This window comes from Mixophyes fleayi, chromosome 3 (assembly GCF_038048845.1).
Source record: "Mixophyes fleayi isolate aMixFle1 chromosome 3, aMixFle1.hap1, whole genome shotgun sequence".
In the NCBI taxonomy this organism is placed as follows: Eukaryota; Metazoa; Chordata; class Amphibia; order Anura; family Limnodynastidae; genus Mixophyes; species Mixophyes fleayi.
The window spans coordinates 236,041,130-236,050,905 of NC_134404.1; the positions used below are offsets into that span (position 1 = coordinate 236,041,130).

General features: G+C 41.1%; 1 long non-coding RNA gene across 1 annotated transcript; it reads left to right on the forward strand.

Annotated features, from left to right (window-relative positions):
* Positions 1–276: 276 nt before the first annotated feature.
* Positions 277–9,142, forward strand: LOC142144432 (uncharacterized). Its single transcript, XR_012689707.1, has 3 exons — positions 277–328; positions 2,001–2,047; positions 9,074–9,142. It is a non-coding gene; the product is annotated as an uncharacterized LOC142144432 (long non-coding RNA).
* Positions 9,143–9,776: the final 634 nt, after the last annotated feature.

Here is a 9,776-nt window from a genome sequence, read left to right on the forward strand (position 1 = left end):
GATCTCGGGGAACCGAGCCCGCCCATCTCTAATCTTTTTCTACCTAGGTAAGAACACGGATGTGGTACTAACCATTGAATTACTGTACTATATGTTGCCAGACAAGAATGGAACAAGAAATGATTGAACCCTTATTTAGTGGATTTTTGTAAGTGAGTTAAACAGAATGGGAGAATAAATAAATAAGTGTAGTAATGCTGTTAAATAAGACCTCTACCCAAAACATAAAATGTAATTAGGTAGATCTCACTAAGTTAAAAAGCCTGGATTGGCGTTACCTGTTACTAAGGTGCAGAATCTATGGTTTTCACCAGGAACTCCCTCGCAGGTAGTTATGGACTTCGCTGCTAGCACCATTCAGGTGGTGGCCTTCTGAATGGGTGTTGAAATGTGTTACAACAATAAAGGTGCTCATACATGCAGTGAATCCCAGTGCAATCTATCAGATGTAGATTGGAGCTGGTAGAAATAAACAGTTTGACAATCTCACAGCACTTATGGCTACCAATGGGCCATTCGGGTGTTATTTGTTTGATCTGCTCCTTATATGGGTAACAGTTCATACTCTCATGTGTTGACTGCCTCAATCTATTTTCTGACACATGCAACGTAACTCAGTATAATTTTATCATGCACTGCAGATTTGTGAGTGTTGGCCAAGGTGAAAGGAGAGATTCAGTAAAATGTATTGATCTGCATTGTGCATCAATGCAATATATTTGGTACCTATCAGGTGGAAAAAAGTTGCTACGACTGGTTTGAAACTCTCAGTTAAAATGTAATACTATGACAATTCTTTCTTAACTGTCAACTATGTAAAGCTATGTATACTGCAGTAGAGCCTTGAGGTTTCCTTGACAACCAGCTTCACTACCTTGGTGACAGTAACTTACAGTATGATGTCAACAGACTAAGAATATTACAGGCAGATACAGAATATGTTTCTGGAGGAAAACAAAATGTTTTACCCTTGGCATTTGACACGTTAAAGTGTAACATTCTACATTTGTTTTTTCCCCTCTTCATTTATACTACAGCATCTGTGTAGTTAAGCCTATTAGGTTTGCCAGTAGCTTTTAGAAAATAGTAGAGAGGGTTATTAATAGGAAGTTATAATCTCAAGGATGGCACTCTTAGCACTGGTGTAATAGCATTGAAGTATCAAGCAAGGGGATTCACATAGCCTTATTTTTAAATAAAAAGCATTAACAATTATTTAATCTGTTCATTATCAATTAAACAGTTGCATCAAATAAAAACAAATTACACTCAATGGGTCTGATGCTGAGTTAGAAGCAAAGCAAATAAAATCAGTAAGTTTGCTCCTGGACAAACCATGTTACATTTTTGCATGCAAAGGAAAATACTGGCTGCTTTTTCATGTAACACACACACACTTGACAGCTTTATTTTTACAGTGAAATTGTGGGGAGGGTCAATTTGGCACGAGGTGTTTCCGCAACGTCCGAGACACTTTGCACCGATAAATTTTCTGGAATCTCCGCCCATTTTTCCTCACACCTCAAAGAGATGTGAGGAAAAATGAGCGGAGTTTCCCACCATAATTGCCGGCAGAGTATGCTTCCGGACATTGCGGTGATGTCCGCGCACCACATCGCCGCCGAGTGAATCTACCCCCTAAAGTTTATCTAGGGCATGCCCACTCCCATCTATAAGTCTCTCCTCACATTTTAAGTGTATGTTTGTGGAGATGTAAGTGTGTGGAAATGAATAAGAACAGGTTCATGTGTAAATGCATGTTTCCTATTTCGGTTTTCTTGTTGTAGAATCCAAAAAACAAAGCAAAGTATTTACTCAAATATGCAACCAAATGAATGCCTTTTCTGTTCTAAACGTAATGTTCTAATGTACATAATTATGTACATAAAGTAGTTTAAATGTTATCCATCCATTTCCCCAACCGTAGCAGAGATGTCAACTTTGTTCTGAACACATGAAACAAATAACCTTCAATAGATGATTTTGTTTTACTTTTTCAGACATGCACATTTCAGTCTGAGATCAATGTCACACATATTATACACAGGTAATATTAACGTGGACAAGACGCATACTTCAATGTATATATCTGTGCAAAATAAATTGTGCTGTCATCTATATGTTTTGTAGATGCAATGGTTATTTATATATAGGGGCAAACACAGGATTTCTAGAGGGAGGTTTCTATATATGTGCTTCTGAAGAAAATACACACACACAGACACACACACACACACACACACACACAGACACACACACACACACAGACACACACAAACACACACAGACACACACACACACACAGACACAGACACACACACACACACACACACACATAAACACACACACACCTCATGCTCATCTCCAGTCAATTTGTAAATCGTATTGCTACTGATCACACAGAAGCTGTGTTGCAGCCAGATGAAACTGTGGTATAGGGGGGCGGGGGCATAAAAAGAACTTTGTGTGCCATTTAGCAACATTACACAACAAATCACTGCTTTTTGAGGACTTTTTGAGACCCAGTTAATAGAGACACTTGCACCGTCATCGGTTATCCCCCTCTCCCTCCTTGCACATGCATACTATTGGCAGGGCTGCCAAGAAGAATTCAGGGCCCGGGTACAACAAATTCATGGGGCCCCCCTCATAGTAAAGTAAGCCCCAAAATTTTTTTGCGCCGCCTTACGGCGGCGCAAAAAAGATTGGGTGTATGGTCATATATTCAGGGGCGTGGCTAGCCAAACGGCAGTGCAAAAATTTTGGGAGGTGCGGTCATGCATTTGGGGGCGTGGCAAACGTGCCATTGGGGCGTGGCTAACATAAAAACCACTAGGCTCTCAATTCGCCGGAGCGTCACATATGTTTAAGCACTCCTGACTTTCAGGACATCTACCACCACAGGGTAGTATACAAACAATGCAGTGTGTACACAAACAGTTCAGTCTTGGCCTACACCTTACATTGGACACAACATTCACCAAAAATTGGTATTGTCCCTACTAGAATCACAACATTTCACACACTGTGCTGCTCTCTCCTACCTGTTCTTCTCACTTTCTCCACCTGTGGCTGCTGCTTTCTTTAGTTGTGGCTTGTCCGGATCCAGAAATGTTGAAGGACCTATTTTGAAAAAAAAATGGCTACATTTAGAAAATTACAGCCAGCCCCAGCGTTAAATCAATAGCACCCACGATTAATAATTAGGCCTTCCTCCAGCTCCAATATTACAATAATGTGCCCCTTCATCATCGCCATGCCTTATGATCACACTGTGCCCTCCATGCTGTTTTTGCCCCCTTCATCTGGCTCCCCTTCATCAGACTATACTATGCTGCTCCCCCCCTTTTTCAATCCCACTGTGCCATGCCTCCCCCCCCCCTTTGTAACCCCACTGTGTCATGCTGCCCACCATTTTTTAACCCCACTGTGCCATGCTGACCCCTGTTTATTAACCCCACTGTGCCATACTGCCCCGTTTTTTAACCCATCTGTGCCCCTCTCATTTTTTCACCCCCTCTGTCATGCTGCTTTCCCATTTTTTAACCCCTCTGTGCTCCCCCCTCAATTTTTAACCCCTCTGACATGCTGCTTTCCCATTTTTTAACCCATCTGTGCCCCTCTCATTTTTTAACCCCTCTGACATGCTGCTTTCCCGTTTTTTAACCCCTCTGTGCTCCCCCTAATTTTTTAACCCCTCTGACATGCTGCTTCCCCGTTTTTAACTCCTCTGACATGCTGCTTCCCCGTTTTTTAACCCCTCTGTGCCCCCCCTTATTTTTTAACCCCTCTGTCATGCTGCCCCCCCGTTTTTTAACCCCTTTGTGCCCCCTCATTTTTTAACCCCTCTGTCATGCTGCCCCCCCGTTTTTTAACCCCTTTGTGCTCCCCCTCATTTTTTAACCCCTCTGTCATGCTGCCCCCCCCCCCCCCCCCCGTTTTTTAACCCCTCTGTGCCCCCCTCGTTTTCCTCCCTTCACTTACCTTTTCTCCTCTCTTGGTCTTCTCTGCTGCTCTGTGCTCCATTGCTCCAGACTGACTGAATGCTGGGCATGACATGATGACATCACACCCAGCATTCAGACAGTCTGAATAGAGCACAGAGCAGCAGAGAGGAGGGATGCCGGCTCCGCGATCAGGTGAGTATGTTTTTGTTTTTTTTTTAAACTAGCCTGCTCCCCCACCAACGACCGAGCCCCCCCCCACCCCCCCCCCCCCCCCCCCGCCAAAAAAAAAAAAAAAAGGAAAGGAAAAAAAACGTTTTGAAAAAAAAAATTAAAAAATTAAAAAAAATCAGCAGCGCAAGGGCCCGGGCCGGGCCCCCTGACATGCCGGGCCCGGGTAATTAGTACCCGCTCCCCCCCCCTCTCGGCGGCCCTGACTATTGGAGCCGACTTCACACAGTAAATATAATGTGTGCACCCACACAACCATGTGCCCATATAGTTCCATATATAGTTAAATTAGTTTTTCTATGATATTAACATTGTAATACACGTGATGGGTATGCCCCGTGCCCTCACACTGCACAGATCATGTGTAGAAGGATTGTGCAAAATCTTGTGTTCATGATGATTTCATCAATGGGATATGTAATGGAGTCCACAACCATTAAAAATACTACTTGACTAACTCTGCTTTATACACTTAGGGGTATATTTATTAAACTGCGGATTTAAAAAAGTGGAGATGTTGCCTATTGCAACCAATCAGATTCTAGCTGTCATTTTGTATAAAGTACTAAATAAATGATAACTAGAATCTAATTGGTTGCTATAGGCAACATCTCTTTTTCAGTTTAGTAAATATACCCCTTAGGGGGAAATTCAATTCCCCCCGATACAACACCCCGCTAAGTTTTTTATTGTTAATATGGTAAATTTAGCACAGATTTCTGCTCAGGGAGCTGCAAACAAAAAGCTAGCATTGATATTAGCGTACTAATGATAATTAGGTTCACTATTACCGTAATATCGGTAATAGTGCGTTACTTTTTACAGTAACGCGGCAAATTGAATTCCCCCTTAGAGGGAGTTTGTGAACCTTTTTGTCCACTTACTTAACATTACAAACCTTTCCCCTGCATATACAATGGAAGCCTCCACGTGGCATCACTAACCCTTTAATCTGTGAGGAAGAGCAGTGTAACATGCAACATACCACCAGACTGTCTAATAATGAGATTTGCTGGGGCCTTGAGAGCCTATGAAGGCTTGAAATTTGTTGACTGTAAGCTTCTATTTTTCTGAATTGTGGAAAATTGTATTTTACTGAAGAGGTTTTTTATTTTGCTGATCACACATTACTGGACACACTAACACATGGTACCACTCTACACTATAGTAATTCTATACACACTAATAGCACCACCACATGCTATTACTATGCACTTCACCATACTAATGATACTGTCATATACAGAATCCCGTAGTACTATATATACACTAAAAATAACACAATGAATAGTCAACCAGCCTGTCCCTATCATGATTTTTTACCTTCCTGAAGTATAAGTGTAAGGATAACATGTGAGGTATTACAGAACAGCCCACTAACACAGCATTTATGATTCAGCTCCTTCTACTAGCAGAAGCCTCAGGAGCAGACAAGAAACTCACTTAGATCATACTTGTCTACTTTGGCGAAGTTATTTCCGGGAGAGGGGAGTGACTGGAGGGTGGGAGGGGGCGGGTCGCTGCCAAACGCGTCATTTTGGCCCCGGGACGGAAATGCTGTTTTGTCGCGAGGGGCGGGGCCAAAATGATGCGATTCACCGGGAGTCCGTGAGACCGACCCGAATTTCAGGAGTCTCCCGGGAGAGTTGGCAAGTATGACTTAGATGTGGGCAGAGTCACAGCGGACCTAGTTCAACAGCAACTCTTCCCCATTCACATGCACACACGGCATTGAAGAAATGGGCTTTTACAAGGAGCTGAGGAGGCTGGCCACTGTAGAAGTGGAATAGGAAACCCTTCCTAACTGTTATAGACAATAAAAAAAAATGTAACTATTTATTTTGTTTATGAAGTGATGCATTAGTTGAGAATTACAACATTTAGACTATGAACAACATCTAACAAAGCAAATACATTGGCAAATGTGCGCATTTAAAATTCAGCATAAGTTTGTACTTTAGTTGATACATAGTGACATAGTTAATAAGGTTGAAATATAGACACATTCCACCAAGTTCAACTTTTCGTAAATTGTGATTGTTTTGCTTTAGATCGTTTTGCTTCAATTCAGCCTCACAGGAGGAAAAAAATCCCTTCCTGAATGTGAAGATGAATGTGAAGATTGAAATATAAATTCTGATAGTGAATTTGCCATCCATCAACATCTCACGTTCAATGGAAGTGTAAATATAACCTCAACCCCCAGCCCCCCCCCCCCCCCACACACACCATCTCTTAAAGTGAGGAAGCTACTTTCCTCACTGATACAGAAAACTTCTGTCTTATCTTCATTCACAACTAATGACCTATTGTGTTAGGTTACCTACCTTTACATTTTCTAACCTCTCGTTATAATTCAATCTTTCAAATCACTCTAGTAATAAGGGGTTCCACCTTTGGGCAGTGACGGATCCAGGGGGGGGGGGGGCGATCGGGGGCTTGCTGCCGACAGCTGCACACTGTGCAGGTCCGTTCAGCAGTGACAGTATGCTGCCCGGCTGCTCTGATTGTGTTTTAAACACAATCAGAGCAGCGGGACAGCACACTTTCACTGCTGAACGGACCTGTACATACTGTGCAGCCGCCGGCAGCCTTAGAACACAGAAAGGGGGCGGGGCCTAAATCGCCCCCCTCTAAAATCGCCCGGGGTAGGACAAATGTCTGGGTCCGCCCCTGCCTTTGGGCCCTCTCCACTTCTCCTTTCTCTTTCTTACAGTGTTCTACCAAGAACTGTACCCCATATTCAATATGCAGTCTGACTAATGAGTTATACCAGTGGTTCCCAAACTTTTCTCCATAATTTTTTCAAGACACCCCTCAAAAATAATTACTGAGCAGTCCTGTTTTCTAAATAGTTGGGTCAAAATAACGTAATAAGCATTTAGGTCAGGACAGAAATATAATAACTTAGTAAGTTGTTTTCAAAAATAATACACATAAATCCAAGGGAAAAGAATATTTTTATATATTTTTTTCAATTATATTTCTGTCAAAGAAAAATTTACAGCTAATATTAAGAGGAATAAGATCAAACAAAATAATACAACATCATGTACAAAAATCACACTGTGCTCATTCACGATCACACGGTGCCCTCCTTCATCCACACACTCTGCCCTCCTTCATCCACACACACTCTGTGCCCTCCTTCATCCACACACTGCCTCTATTCATCCTCACTCTGCCTCTCATCATCCTCACTTTGCCCCTCTTCATCCTCACCCTCTGCCCCTCTTCATCCTCACACTTTGCACCTCTTCATCCTCACACTCTGCCCCTCTTCATCCTCACACTCTGCCCCACTTCATCCTCACTCTGCCCCTCTTCATTCTCACTCTGCCCCTTTTCATCCTCACTCTGCCTCTCTTAATCCTCACTCTGCCCCTCTTCATCCTCACTCTGCCCATCTTCATCCTCACTCTGCCCCCTCTTTCATTCTTACTTGACCTTCTTTCTGCTATCTTTTCTTCTGTTTTCTTACCAATCCGACAGTGCCCGGGACCCAGCATCCACCTCTCTCTTGTCATTTCTCACTGAATATTTTGGACGTGACGTCATCACGCCCGACATTCAGTGAGAAGTGAGGAGGGAGGATGATGCTGGGTCCCGGGAGCTGCTGGGTTCCAGGTGCCGCCGGATTGGTAAGTATTTTTTTTTTAATTTCCTGGCCTCAGCAGCACCCCTGTGACAGCCCCGCTACACCCCTGGGAGCCGCTGAGATATACAATTGTTATACTATGTTTCAATCACATGCACGTATCCCCCTTTTTAATTATCCTAGCAATTTATTAATTTTTGCCACTGCTGCCTTAGTTGTATTACTGTATTAATGCGAGAACAGCAAAGTTATTACCATGGCTAGGGCTGGGTACACATTATACAAAATTTCTCCCAATGCGATATCCCCTATGATTTAATCAACGATTAAAAAAAAGAGTCCCGATAAGCATGCCAATTCTTGTGTACACACTATACAGGTTTTACATGATTTACCTTCAGATCTGTGCTTTTCACCTGTCATAACTATCATCTGAAAAGATTGTGACTCTGCACACTCCATTGAGATCTATGGGCACTGCCGGTCGTGAGTGCATACACACTGCAGGATTGGAACGACATTGTTCCATTGTTGAACGACATTTGTAGTCAAATTTAAAAATCAAATGAAACGATCCAATGTGCTTTGGAACAATAATCGTTCAACATTGGTGCATACACACTAATGAAATATTGGGCCGAACCGTCATTTATCGTTTAATTGGCCCGATAATTGTCTGAAAACATTGTAGTATGTGCCCAGCCTTAGGGTGATAATTCTTCATCTATCAAATTAAATTTAATCTGCCATTTGTCTAAATATTTATGTAGCAAGTAAATATAATACACTGTCTTAATCACTCTACAATTCTTAATGTCATCAGAAAATATGAACAATATACTTTTCATGACATCTGCAAGGTGATAAAAAGATTGAAATACTGATACCACTCACAATTTGAGCAAACTCTGAATATGTTTCATTCATAACTCATCACTGTCTTCTATGCTTCAATCAGTTTTACCCATGTACTTTGTCACTACACCTACTACTCTCATCCTATATACCAGACATTATGGTACACAGTTTTGAATGCTTTTGCAAAACCCAAGTGTATCACATTAACTATGCTACAAAGACTCAGTATGAAATTCCCCTCCTCATAAAAACGAAATCATAGTTGTGTGCCATAACCTTCATGAAGTCATACTTACACTGTGTTATCAAAAAAAATTCTGTAATATATTTTAGAATCACATCCCAAAGAATGCTTTTAAATAATTTACCCAGAACCAAATTCTTTTTGCAATTGTGTTTCTTTTATAAAGATTGGTGTTTTATCTGTTTTAATCTTGTTTAGGCACCTCCTCCTGTGTGAGATACTTTCCATTTAATGGGGTGCACTGGCTGTTGGTGCACAACCTATTTCAACGGATAAAAGAGAACATATTTGAAAGGTCAACTTTCTGTTTATCCTGTGTGATTATTTTTCCTAGTTAGCGGTTCAATATTATCTGTTTATTTATTTGCTGTTTTTGTACTTCTAAAAACATCTGGGGATTAAATTTGCTATGTTTTGCAGTCTGTTTTTCATATTTAATAACCTAATTTCATTTATATATATTTTGATGTATTTATTATATTCCCATAAATAATTTTCAGTCCCTTCTATTTTTTACAATTAAAATACTCTTCACTTATCACCTCCAAACCTTTCTTATTTAACCACATTGGCTGCTATTTATTCATCGTCAGGTTGTTGCCATATGGTATGTACTTGGAACAGTGTTTATTTTAAATATTTTTTAAATGTCACATTTGCTCCCTGTGCCTTTATTTAAGAGCCTTTATTTAAGAGTACACCTCCCCAATCTACATGCTTCATTGCTTCTCAGATGATTAAACTTTGCCCTTCTAATATTCATAGTGTTATATTGATACTGAAGTCAAATGTTATCATGATGTAATCACTATTACCTAAATGTCTTCTCATCTATACATTAAATATGATATCTAACTACTAATACTAGAACTAATAATAACCAAGTGCTCCACAGATGTAG